This window comes from Protopterus annectens, chromosome 6.part1, assembly GCF_019279795.1.
Source record: "Protopterus annectens isolate FY-2018-M chromosome 6.part1, PAN1.0, whole genome shotgun sequence".
Classification (NCBI taxonomy): Eukaryota; Metazoa; Chordata; order Ceratodontiformes; family Protopteridae; genus Protopterus; species Protopterus annectens.
Window position 1 is genome coordinate 150,764,396 of NC_056738.1, and position 14,261 is coordinate 150,778,656.

Sequence of the window (14,261 nt, forward strand, 5' to 3'; positions counted from 1 at the left end):
GACTCTTTTTTTTCTTTTTTTTTAGGGCCAGATTGGGGTTTGCTCGGGCTGTTTTTGGGGATTCTAGGCTCCAGCCCTCAATCCTTCCTTGCTCTCCAAGCTTTGGCAATTGTCCTATATAGCTTTATGCTACTGCAGCAGTGAGGTAATGTGCAAGTAAACTTACAACAGTAGATTTTTATTTTATTTATTTGCTTTTGTTGACCAGGAAAGTTCACTGGGCTGAAGTGAGCCCATTTACAGTGGAGGCTGGGGTAGAAAAGCTCTGTAACAGAATACAAGATGATAGAAATATATTAAACAAAAATATAGCCAAGTTACAAAAAAATGTGTCATACAAGAGAATAACTTGGAACATTGTACAATTTGATGGCTATTAGTTGAGGAGTAAACTTGATTCATGGCAGGGTATCGATATATAAAGAGTTTACAGGGAATACAGATAACCCCTACACATATACAGTAATGTAGTGCATTTTAAACAGACTACTTAGAGTACCATATATAGCACATGTAAACAAGAGTAGGTAACAACAGTAATTTACATATGCCAATTGAGGCATATTTGTTGTACATACATTTCCAAGGGTGACATATTAATATGGGAGAAGGAGATAAGTGTTGGGTTTAAAGGGGTCAAACAGAAAATCAGGTTATTGAGGAGTTTGGGATGGTACATGGGCAGAGCCAGTGAGAAAAGAGATATTGATGTAAAGACTTTTTTAAATAAGGGGGACTATTTATGGTATGGAGATGAGATGGAAGAGTTTTCCACGGCTTGGCTACAGTGAAAGAGTAGAGATACTGACCTGCAGGGAGTTTTGGTCTATTTACTTGGATGAGGGATTGATTTTCAGATCTGAGATGGCAGTTTGGTTAATAGAGAGTTAGAAGGGGGGTGAGGGCTGGGTATTCCAGAGGTTTGTATACAAGATTGTGTGTTGTGGATAGTTGTATATATGTGAGGTGTTGTGGTAGATCAAGCCAATTCAGTGATTGTAAAGAGTAGCAGTGATGGGAAGAGTATTTTGCACAGGTGACAAACTTAGCAATTTTGTTGTAACAGGTGTTCATCTTATTTTTTTAAACAGGACTGGAAGTTTGTGAAAATGGGGGCACCATAGAGGAGAGAGGGTAGGAGAAAGGTACGGGCAAGTGTTTTTCTAGTTGAGTAGTTAAAAAGGGTTTGTAATGGTACCAAGCTTTCGGTGTGCTTTTTTAATATTATGGATATGTTGGTTGAAAGTTAAGTTGTCATCCACAGTAACTGCAAGTAACTTGGTATGGGGAACTACCTCTATGGGGGTTTTGTTAGAGGAGTAGATGATAGTTTGATTTATTAAGAGTGGTGTGTTTTTTGGGGTGTAAAGATCAGGAGTTTGGTTTTGTTGGGGTTAAGGGCAAGGTGGTTATTGGTCATCCAATTTTGTGTAATGGAGAAAACGTTTTGTATCAATGTCAAAAGTTCAGGTTCTGAGCAGATAATAGTGGAATCATCTGCATATTGTACTGCAGATCCATAATAGCAGAATGAAAGTTGTTAATGAAAAGACTGAAAAATAGGGGTCCCAAGACAGATCATTGGGGAACACCAGTGGCAGTAGTGAGGAAAAGGTGAGAGGGAGTTTAGCCATTTGGTAGATTGTTGTCTGTTTGTGAGATGGTTTGTAAACCAGTCAAGAGCAGAAATGGACATGCCTAGATGTCAGTGCTTAGAAAGGAGAAGAGAATGGGATATAGTGTCAGAGGCCTTTGAGAGATTGAGGAACAGCACAGAGACGAGTTTACCATCATTACAATTGAGGATGGCAGTATTCCGAAAGGATATGAGAGCAGTTATAGTGCTGTGAGCAGGTCGAAAGCCATGCTGAGTGGTGGCTAGTAGTTGGTTTTGGAGTAGAAAGCTCATAAGTTGAGTTTGAATGCATTTTTCCAGTGTTTTAGAGATGGGGATAGTATGGCAATAGGGCATAAATTTGAGATGTTTGTGTTGTTGCCACCTTTATGTAAGGGTATGATGTAGGCTTTTTTCCAGATGGGAGGGTACATAGGATTCTTGAATAGATCTGTTTATGAGAATACTGATGGGGTAACTGATAGATTTGGCTGACATTTGTAGGTACTTTGGGGGGGTAAGTTATCTGGGGCAGAACTACTGGGTTTGAGTTTTTGTAAGAGCTTAGTTATAGTGGAAGTAGGAATAGGAGAGAGAGTGAATGGCTGGGGAGAAGAGTTTGTAGATGAGAAATGAGTTACTGAGTTGGTGTTATGAGTAGTTTGAGGAAAGGAGGCAGATAGTTTGGATATAGTCTCTATGAAGTAGGAATTGAAAAGTGAAGCAAAGTCGAGGAGTTTTGTCAGGATTTGGGCAGGGGTTGCTTTTGGTGCCAGGGATTAGAAGAGTAGAAACTGAGTTCCAGAATCTTTTGGGGTTAAGGTTAGTCATTTTGGAGATGAAGGTAGTATTATTTTTTATCTTTAATGGCTAGACATTTTACTTGGTTGCGGAGCTGTTTAAAGAGCCGGAGTTCCCTGGGTTTTTTACCTTTCTGCATTTCTTCCATGTTCTGTCTCTTGTGGTCATGAGTTGTTTGGTTTCTCTAGAAAGCCAGGTTGTATTATTTGTTTTTATTCTCTTGTTTCAAAGGGGAACCATTCTGTTGAGGATACTTAGGAATGTTGAATTGAATAGTTCAACAGCTTCGTCCAAGGGTAGGGATTTCAGAGTATTCCAGTTAATTTTAATCATTGTTTCATTGAAGTCTGTTAGGTTGTAGTTAGCTAGTTTTCTAGTAGGTTTATGTTGGTGGTGGTTTAAGGCTGAGGTGGTGTTGCGTGTTATGTAAGCAGGCTGATTGTCACTAATATTACAGGGGAGAGTTCCTGCTGAAGAAACTTTGTTAGGGTCAGAAACTAAAATCCAGTCCAGGATGGAGCCATTGTTGTTATTTCTTGGTCGGGTTATGCTAGTGATGAGCTGAGTGTAGTTAATTGAGATTGATGGCTGCATTAGGAGAGGTAGTCAAGTGATCTAGCCAATTGATAACGTCACCTAAAATTGCTTCTTTATGGATATTGTTTGAGGGCCAGGCTAGTATTTTTTTCTAGTATAGGGATATTATTACAAGGTGGGATGTATAGGGCAATCAAGCAGAGGCATTCATTTTTAGATAAGCTATTGTGAGTTCAGCTGTAGAAAATTGTGGAATAGAGTTTGAATAAGAGATGATGGTGAGGGAGTTGGGGTATAGGAGTCCAACTCCTTCCCCTTTCTTGTGGAGTCTGTCTGATCTTAGGCAGGAGAAACCTGGAGTGAGGAATTCTGTTTCTTTTATATATGGTTTTAGCCATGTCTTGGTTATAGCAATTGTATCCGGTGAGGAATGGGATATCCATGCATGGAATTTAAGGATTTTGTTTCTAATGCCTTGTATGTTAATGGTGGTGATATTTAGGGATTTGTGAAATTGGGGGGGCTGATGGGGTAGGTCCCGGTTTGGGGTGGATGTCCCCACATAGGGGTAGGGTAGTGGTACTAACTGAATTTGGTAGCAGTTTGCGCTTACTGTTATATAGTGTTGTGGGATGTGTTGCATGTTGGGTGTTATGTCTGTGCGTAAGGATTTTAGGTTTGAGGAATAGCAATGTATTTATGGAGTAGAAACTACATGATATGTTGGAGTAAGATTTGTGATTGAGGAATTGGGCAAAAAAGATGGAGGTGAATGTGGTCTGTCTGAGTGGGATGAAGTGTTGTGAGATGAGGAAGGATTGATAGAGAGACAGCAAGGAGTAATATAGTTGCCGATAGTGGTGTCATTTATAGACCAAAAGGATGAATGCAGAACATACTCGTGTAGGTTGTGAGGAGGGGGGAAGAGTTGCTATTGCAGGAGTAGGATGGTTAGTAGGGGTTAGTTAATTGGGTATGTTGATTGGGTGGGGTTAGGATGATTGCTTGGTGTGTGTGAGGATTGCTTGATTGGAGTATGGGTGGGGTATGGGAACTATGAATGTAATTGATATGTAGGTAGGGTAGGGGACCATAGTGAGCCCAAGCAGAGCGAGGGGGAATGGAGCGGGGATGGCCCAGTCGACTTGTACAGCACTAAAGAGTTGAAAGGAAGAAAAACAGTAAGGTGAGTTGCGTTAGAGAAATAAAGTTAATTAGTGATAGAGAAGAGTGGAAAGTGCAGTGTTAAGAGTTTGTGTTGCCTTTCAGTTGTAGATTTGAGTTATTTTAGGGTTTAACAGGTAAGATGTGAGAGGGTAAGTAGAATAGGTGTAGTGTCAGAGAGATAGGATGTTTATTAGATTAAGATGCCCTGTTTTGGTGGGGGGGGATTACTGTAGTGCCTAGGGCTGGAATAGCAGTCAGAGATACAAGACCAGCTTTATTCGAGGGTTAACAGTTGGCTTGAGTAGGAGGTGTTAGGGATGAGTCCCAGAGAAAAGTTGAGCGGTGTGGACTAGAGGTTGCTGGGGAGACGGAAGGGGTGATATACTGGGGGGAAACCAGACATCGAGACCGGGAAACAGAAGTAGTAGTTACACTAGGCTAAATACCAGAAGACATACATTCACTGTAGGATGTCAGGAAGCAGACCAAGGGGTTCAGTCTTCCATCAAATGAATAGGGGTGTCAGAGACCGGACCTTTCTTAGGGGTTCTGTATCCAACAATATGAGGGAACAGCGCAGCTATAGTAGTTTACATTCACTGTAGGAGGTCAGACAGCAGACCAAGGAGTCCAGTCAGTCTTAGGGGTTCTGTATCCAACGATACAAGGCAAGAGCACAGCTATAATAGTTTGCATTCACTGTAGGAGGTCAGGCAGCAGACCAAGGGGCTCAGTCTTCCACCAGATGAATAGGGGCTCTTAGAGAGTGGACCTTTCTTAGGGGTTCTCTATCCAACAATATGAGGGAAGAGCACAGCTATAGTAGTTTACTGTATTGTTGTTTGGTCTCAGTGTCTGGAACCACGAGTATACATCACCCAGGGTTAATCAAGCTTGTTAGAGGAAAGGGACAGTGGGAAAGGCTGTTGCAGTACTACAACTCTCCTTCCATCTCATTTTAATCCTATGTGATACTTCATTATATCTTATCTTTCTCTGGATATTTTTATTCATTTAGTTAGCCAAGATGTGGGAATCCCCCACCCCTTTTCTCCTAACCTGTATATACAAAGCTTAGCTTGAGCCTTCCTTTGTTTTGAGCAAGAAAGCTGTTTTCATGTTTGCCTGCTTTATATTGGCAGACACTCATGCCTTCTCTGACATACTGATTACCCCTGGGTGATGTATACTCGTGGTTCCAGACACAGGCCAAACAACAATGCAGTAAACTTCTATAGCTGTGCTCTTCCCTCATATTGTTGGATACAGAACCCCTAAGAAGGAGCTCCAAAACATAGGAAAGAGCCCCAAAACTTTTGTATACAGAGTAGATGTCTGATCCTTAGTAGGGTGCATCCCATACAGCTTTATTCTACTGTAACATCTATTCAGACATCTGCTTTACAGTGCATCTATTTACACCGTTGTACTTGCCTGTGTGTCGCATGTGTGTGACTTCTATCAGCAGTTCAAGTAACTTTGTGTCACATTATATAGTAGGCAGTTGCGGAGACATTGCCAACCAGAGGTCCTCAGTATACTGTTGCTGTGGACATAGCGTCAGGCTATTCATAATGGTACCTATATTTGTGTTGTGTAGGTAATGCAGGATGTCTTCAAACTATGGCCAATGACACCTAATGAAGGCCTCCAAACTGTGGTGAGATGGCATATGATACCACAGAGTTGCAGGTGCAAAACACCGTCAAATGTGATCAGAGTTGAGGGCTCACTTCCACTGCTTGAATACATCTGGTGGTATACTGCAGTATGCACAAGTCCTACTGCAAGATATTTGTTTTCTTTGCCATGCTACACAGTGTGGTGCCATGAAAGCAGTTACAATGTGACAGCATCACAGACCTGCGACTGCAAAAAGGAGGAGTCATCCGAGGAACTGGCTACAGTAGTATACCGTGCAAAGCAGAGGTGAATGTAATACATAGCACCAGTGGGAAAGCGGTGGTATCTGGCCCATAACAATGGCCATGTCATGGACAAAACAGAATAAAACTGTGATGCCCACATTAACACATCCCAGCTATTCAGTACAGTGTGCAGACTGGAAACACAGACCAGAGCAGGGTGTACACAGCAGTCATTTGCACAGGTGAGGTGGGAACATAGTGGCACATGGAAATAACTCTGCATTAGGTAAAAGGGTTATAGTTGGTGGCTTTGCTAGTCCTGTACACAGGTAGGTGTTTAGGGTGAGTCCCAAGATTACAAGTTACAGTGTCAAGGTGAAACTTCTATATGGTGAACACTGGGCAGGTTACCATAGAGCACTAGATTGAAGGTATCCTGTCTGATGGATAGCATGGTACTTTGGGAGCATGTACAGGATTCCTGCTGCTGTAGACGATCAACATGCATAACCCAGTGATTTTCCACCATTAGGTGTTCCACTCAGTAGACCAGCAAGTGAGTGGGATGGAATGGAAATGCAGGATTCAAAGTGGCTGGCTTTAGTGGGGTGTCTCAACAGTAGAACCAGAAGTGTCAGCCTCGGCAACTGGAATGTCCACATCTAGAGGTTGAGACAACATGATAGCAGTCCTGTCTTTATGGCCATGCACTGTGCATCTTGTGGGTATTTGCCAGTGTCCTGATTGATATACCAAATGGATGCAATAGGAGCACCACTGACCCTACCAGCCATGTCTGATCCACTTCCATATATGCGGTGACACTCACTGGGATTGCATGATGTCCTGCAATCCCAGCAACAGTCGCATTTCCTCATGCAGACCACACAACACACTCGCCATCTCTGAAAGTCTGATTAGTGGTCTTGCATGCTGGATTACTGACCTACATGTTTACTGATTCATGGTAAAGGTGACTTCCAGATCAGATAATATACTGGGGTTTTGGCAGTGATGGTCACCTACGTCCCTCCCCCCACTGTCCGTACCTGCACCTAGAAGGCAATGAGGGTGATTGTTGCCATCTATGGTGGTTACTCCTGTGTAGTTTGAGTGAGGTTAAGACAGGCATCCAATGCTGCTAGAGGTTCTCCTTGCCTTTCTACCATTGTCTGAACTGTGGAGATGCTTGTGTGCTGTCCAGTGTTAGCATTACTTACACTAACTGTCTAATGTAGGATTGTGCCACATGCATAGTGTCGTCATCGTCAACCACTGGTAACGTGTTGACATTGTTTGTTATGCCTTGTTTTGCTGAACTTTACCAGTAGAATCTTTGAAAACATAGGCAGACGTGACAAGGCTGAATCCTGTCACTGCCACTGACTTTGCACACAGACTACCACATGCTATTTTTTTTCTATAGCTTATGGGCACATATGTCCTTTCTGGTGAAGGCCGTCACAGCTGCAGATCTGATATATGAAGAATAGATATACATGTGTGTTCTGCTAACTAAACCAGTCACACTACTGAGTCACTGCACTGCAGTAATGGGGCGTGCTAGTAATAATCTGGTGCATCCCCTGCAGACACCTAGGCGGTCACCACTACCCCAGCTCCCATAATCAGGCCACTGCTAGAAATGAGGGTCCTGTCATTGGCACCCAACAAGGGTACTAGGAATTTTTCCACCTCTGTGAATTACCTCTGTGCTGATGACCCGCATCCTTTGAACTATCTCTTGCAGTATCCTGTGTTTCGAGCTTGGCATGCAGTGTCATTGTTATATTGGTGACCTTGTGAGGCATGTGTACTGGGAGGCAAAGGTTAGGGAGAAATAGCCAATTTTTTTATTGTAAGCATTCTGTACTTGGCTTAGCTGTGTACATTCTGCAATCTTTTGTTGCCAGGCATTTTTAATACTAATTTTTGTCAGTTTTATTTTTTTACATTGTCCAAGAAGAGCATATGCAATTGGATGACCTGCCTAATCTTTCTAGGCAGTGATGAACTTATAGTTTAATATTTAAATAAATTGTAGTATACCAATTTCTTGCATTTGTGGTTGTTTTTGTCTCCCTCTTTAAGCTTTTCTCTTTCATTAGGGTCTTTCATTAGAGGTGGTGGTGAGACAGTGACCACATATCTTTGATGCAGTGGTGATTGTACCTGCTGTTGGATCGCAGGTAGCCCCCAGGCCTGCTTCTCTGTAGGGTAACAAAGGATACCCTGTGAAAGATGAGCTGGTGAACTTAGTTGTAGCTTCTGTGTCCACATCCTGGGGGAGGGAGCCAAAGGTTTCTCCTCCGAGTGGTTTTGACTGTACCCCATGTATCACTCACTGGAAAGTGCAAAAGTTGGTGACGATTGAGGTGGACCAGCAGTTGAATGCATGCATTGACACCCCCTGGAGCATCTCCTTGTGTGGATAATGTAGACACTTGACTGACCTTATTCTTCAGGCTACCAGAAGCAGCGCTCACTTATGGTGGATGCTACAGAGGTGAGTGACATCTGGGTGGGCTGTAAGGCAGCCCTTCTGAACCAGAGTCTTTCACCATTTTCATGTTTTTTTCTTATGTGTTTTATGTGTCACTCCCCATCCTCTGGGTTTTTTTTTTTTTTTTTTTTTTTTAGCCTAGTCCTCCTCCCCCTCCTCAGTTGTTAACCTTCCATCATTCTGCTTCCCACTACTGTCATGCCGTCTTCCTTTGTATCAGTACTTTACTTTTCCAATTAGTAGAAAATGGAAATCAGTCTAAACCAACTGTATTTGATAGTGAATATTGTAACCGAGATAAAAGAACTGGAAGTGGAAATCTCTGCATAGGATCAAACTGCATTGGAAATTGTGGAAACAGTGCATGCATAATAATGTTTTGGAGGAGTGAGGTTTAAGGGAAGGCAGGAATTTATCAGTTTATGTAATGCCGGATTTATGATAATTGTATAAAAGACTATATGTGGTGTATAATGTTTGTAACTGTGAATATGTTAACATGTTTTTTCTTTTATAGAAATGTATGATTGCCTGTGTCTTGTCAGCCATCTCTTTATATTGTATGTTTTGTCTGAACCTGCTTCCTTCCCTATGTCCTTATCCCTCCTTGCATTTGCTCCTTGCTACCTTTCCCCCTCTATCATTCTTAATAAAAAAAAAAAAAAAAACATTTGCAGCTGTTGCTTAATATTTCATACACCCCCACCCCACCCTGCACTGTTTAGCACAGTGTGGTGGCTTTAATCCTTCTGAATATCCCCATCCATCTGTGAAAATAATTTCAAGGTCAAAGATAATTTTCTTAGGTGGAAATAAGATCTTTAAATTCCTGAAATTGGCAAGTGCTGTTGTGTTTTTTTTTTGTTTTTTTTTTTTTTCTCCTTTCCAGATTTAAGTGTTGTTACCTTGCAGGAAATATCCTAGAATTGAAGTATGCTTTGTTGGGGTCCATTCCACTGTTCCGTGTAGAATGTCCTGGAGCCATGCTGAACTATTTTCCAAATCATGGAAAATGGCAGTTATGTTTTTTTCTTCTTCTTTTTCTTTCGTAGGGAAGTAGAAGGCAAGCTGCCCTTATGAGCCATTTTAAGCTTAGCCAGTTTCCCTTTTTGTGCTCAAAATAATCTATCCCGTTTGGTTATAGATTGGCCTTACGCATCCTGTGATCAATAATTGTATATTTAACCCCTGATTAGAATAATTGGGATCATACTATAGATAATTTCAGGGGACCCATGCATGGGATAAAGCTTTTAGGAGCTACATTTGTCCAGTAGTAATACAGGAGGCAGTTCTGGGGTAAACCATAGACCTAAATTGGGCTTGAAAATGGACAAGGATGAACTTTGTTTTATGTAGATGGGGAGTCTGTTCCACAGCAGTATTATCCTCTGCAAAATATACCTGTTCCTCCAAACCATTATGTTAAAGTTGCAGAAGAGGTTTAGACAGAAGAGAATGACATCCCTAGATCTTGACACAATCCCTTTGTTTATAAGCTATATAATATAGAAGGGTTTTCTTGCAACAATAGACAATGTTGGTCAAAGGGGCATATTGTAAATGTGGTAGTTCCCTGGAGTAGATGACTCCCCAAAGGATGCAATAATGCATTTTTTAACATTTAGCTTCAGACCATTATTTTGATACCAGTTGTTTATCTGAGACGATCCTTCCTGCAGGATGATTGTTATTTGGGGATTCAATGACTGCTCCTAGCTTGTAGTCATCTGCAAACTTAGTCAGCCAAAGGCCTTTGGTGTACTGGCTTTTACTTCAGAAAAGTAGATGTCAAACAAGAGAGGTCCCAGCACAGATGCCTGGGGGGGGGGTCCCCACTGCTGACTGATCTGTCGAGGTAGCTGCCCCTATTATGATTATCTGCATCCTATTTGAGAGTCAGTTGGCAACCCAGCGGGTGACATGGGGGTTGTTTTCAGTTTATTTTATGTTTCTACTATACTTGAATTGGAAATTGTCAAAAGCTTTGGTCAGCTTTTTTTTCTTTTTTCCTTTTCCTTTTTTTTTGTAAGGGAAGGAGTTGACTCCTAAATTTCTGGAAGGTTGAAGAATTCTTGACAGGTTTACAGGGATTTAAGACAAAATTTCCTATTCAAAGCCCCCATGCTAAAGGATAACGCTGTCCAAGCTGCAAAATCCTTTACTAATGCACTCTGTGGGCACCTACAAAAATGCATGGATCGTGCTATCCCAAACAAAACCAAGACTCACTCCTCCAAGAAAAGGAAACCAGTGTGGTGGACCCCTGCCATAAACAAGCTATACAATAGAAGGAGGAAACTAGTACAGAAAAGAGTAAAAAAAGACATCCCTGATCAGTATCAGCAAGAAACTACGATCCCTCATAAAATCATCCAAGGCTAGCTTCGAAAGAAAAATTGCCATGGACTCCAAAGATAACCACAAGGTCTTTAGCTATGTCAAGAATCTAAGTGGTAATTCTCAGATCTGCTCGGAGTTGGTGCAGAATGGCACAAAATACACTGAACCGACCGACATAGCCAACATTCTGGCAGACAGGTTCAGTGCAAACTTCACCCCCCTCACCCTCAAAAGGACCCATAACTATACCAGAAGAATGTAGTGCCCCTGAAATTAGACACTCTGGTTAAAACTGCCCTCTCCAAAGTCAAAAACACAGCATCAGTGGGACTGGACGGTGTCCCAGGCTGCGTCCTACACAAGCTCAAAGATGAATTAACCCCTCACCTAAACACACTGTTTAAACTCAGCCTCTCCACAGACTATTTGCCTACAGAGTGGCGCACAGCAACGGTTATTCCATTCCACAAAGGTGGAGCCACAACGGACCCCCGGGAACTATCGCCCTATAAGCCTGCCTAGCTTGGTCTGTAAAGCTGTGGAGCGCATCATCATGGATCTCATTAACAGAGACATTGGAAACCTGCAAACACTGGACCCTACCCAGTTCGGCTTTAAGGGCAGATCATCCCTCCTAAACCTGGTGGACTTCTTTGAGACAATTACCAAGGCTATAGGCAAGGGGAAAGGTGGTCCACACAGCTTACCTATACCTCGCAAAGGCCTTCAGCACCATTCCCCACTTAGGTATTATAGACAAACTCACCAGCCTGAACATAAACCCCTACGTCATGAGATTTGTTGCCAAGTGGCTTACGGACAGAACCCACATGGTAAGAGTTGCGGGAGCTAGGTCTGACTCTAAACCGGTTACAAGTGGCGTTCCCCAGGGCTCAGTCCTAGGACCCCTCCTGCTCGGCATATACTTCAGAGGTACAGACAAGCACAGGAGGACTATGGCTGACCAAGTTTGCAGACGACTGCAAACTAGGGGCTATAATTGATTCTCCGGCTGACACAAACATCCTCCAAAAGGGTCTCACTGAGACAGATACTTGGTGTCAAAACCATGGCCTCAAGCTAAATGCCAAAAAGTGCATAGTCATCCCCTTTGGGAAAAACTAAGTACCCACAAACTACCACACAGATGGTAGCCCCCTAAATACGGAAGATGTAATAAGGGATCTGGGGACCCAAGTAGATAGTAACCTCTCCTTTGATAATCACATTGCCAAAGTGGTTAGAAAATCCTTCTATGTGGCCCACCTAATCACAAAAGGGTTTGCATCCAGATCGAAAGAGGTCAGTGGGCCCCTCTATGCATCACTCATCAGACCCATCATAGAGTACAATGCCCCATTTGGGATGTACCTTACAAGACACCTGCAACAACTGGAAAGACCACAGAAGTACCTCACCAAGAGGATCACTCGCCTCAAGCAGATGCCCTATGCAGCTCGACTTAAGAAACTCCAGCTATACTCTGTTGCATACCGCCTACTCAGATGTGATCTCTGTCTGACATACAAGGCCATGTCCAACCCAGAATTGATGGACATGCTCCACCTAAAGAAAACTATATCCCCTTGAGCCACACGCTGCAGGGATCTAAACCTCACCACAACAATAAGTAGGATATGCTGGAGGGATAGATTCCTGTCCCAGAGACTTCCCATGCTCTGGAACAATCTACGTTAAGCAGAGCTCCTCGCTAACCCTCTTCAAGAGAAACCTTGACAAGTGGATGGGAAACGGAAAGTTTACCCCAGAGATCACCTCAATGGCTCTGCTGGACAGATGCACAGGGAACTAATCTAAGGGGGCGGCAAAAGCCAACACATTCTGGATAGGCTTATAAATGCCTTCGGGCAAATAGCCTAGTACCTACCTATGAACCTAAGTCCTAAAATGTCATTTTTTTAGAAGGTTTTTCCCTGTTTGAGAGCTCCCTTAGGGTGCTGCTTTCAGGCAGATATTTTGACTAGACGTGATCAGTGGCAGTTATAAAGTTAACAAGAACACTTTTGCTGTGAGGACAAATAATTTACAGGCTTGGATGTGAAATCTAAAAAAAAAAAAAATTTTTGTAAGTTAAATATTTTAGAAGGCCTGATGTTGAGGGTTGGCATCACCCTTGGGGCTGAGGGATGGCATAATGATTAGTGTTTACCTCGCAGACACAAGGTGTACAGGGTTTGGTTCTTGCCTTTTGTCACTGTATGGTTGTTGGCCAGGCATGGAATAGTCTACTGACTAGCATTTACCTACAAGACGTTACGGATTATTGATCTAATAATGAGTTAAAAGAGAAGTACAGAGACTTCTCTTCATAAAGTTAAGAAACAAAACTAATGGAGCACACTGATGACAGAAGAGCACAGGTGTGATATGAGTGAGACATCCTGTACCTCCTGCTGCTGTGCAGTCTGCAGGCTGCTTTCTTCTGTGGTGTCTTTAATCTTTGTATACCTCACTTTGTTGTCAAAAAGTTACAGCACGAGTTGCAGCACAGGGTACAGCCTGCTGTGATACCTGACATGGTACCGGTCATTACAACATTTTGCCCTCAGAAGTCTGATGTGGAATCGGATGATAGCTTACTTATTGCTCTGGAGCATCCTTTTGATAGTTTACTTATTGCTCTGGGTTTACTTATTGCTCTGGAGCATCCTTTTGATAGTTTACTTATTGCTCTGGAGCATCCTTTTGATAGTTTACTTATTGCTCTGGAACATCCTTTCGATAGCTTACTCATTGCTCCGGAACATCCTTTCGATAGTTTACTCATTGTTCTGGAGCATCCTTTTAATAGTTTACTCATTGTTCTGGAGCATCCTTTTGATAGTTTACTCGTTGTTCTGGAGCATCCTTTTGATAGTTTACTCATTGCTGTGGAGCATCCTTTTGATTCTGCCACTGCTTTGCTGGGTAATTTCCAGCAAGCGTGTTCATAACATCCAGGGACCTTAGTATGCAGTTAGAAACCCATATTCCTAAGCTTCGTGCCTAGTTGTGAGACATGGTTGTCTTGAGATCTGTGTATGTGATTATCTGTTTGACTGTTTAGGCCTCACTAGAACAACAAGGCAGCAAAGTTGAAATGGGAAGACACTGAGCAACAACAAGTTATATGCATTAACGGAACAAGGAATCGCATTGCTTTCAGAAAGTGAACCACAGTCATAATGTAGAGTTTTTTTAAAAACAACCTTGACATTTTTTGTACCAAATGTTACTTTTCAAATAGCAGGAATTCTTAAGTACGTGGTGACTCATGTTCTGTTGCATGAAAATCATGCACTTTTAATCCTCTAGTTATCACAGTGTTATCATTGTGAGTCTATACATTTGAGCTTTTTCAGAACAAAAATATGAAGCCTGTTTCTGGGAAAGTAGAAAAGATAAACTCCAGTGTAATTATGTATGA

At 42.2% G+C, this 14,261-nt stretch overlaps 1 protein-coding gene across 3 annotated transcripts in view; it reads left to right on the plus strand.

The window, feature by feature from the left end:
- The window catches only part of SPC25 (SPC25 component of NDC80 kinetochore complex), a 450,334-nt gene that overhangs the window by 348,190 nt on the left and 87,883 nt on the right, over positions 1 to 14,261 (plus strand). The gene's annotated exons all lie outside the window — the stretch shown is intronic.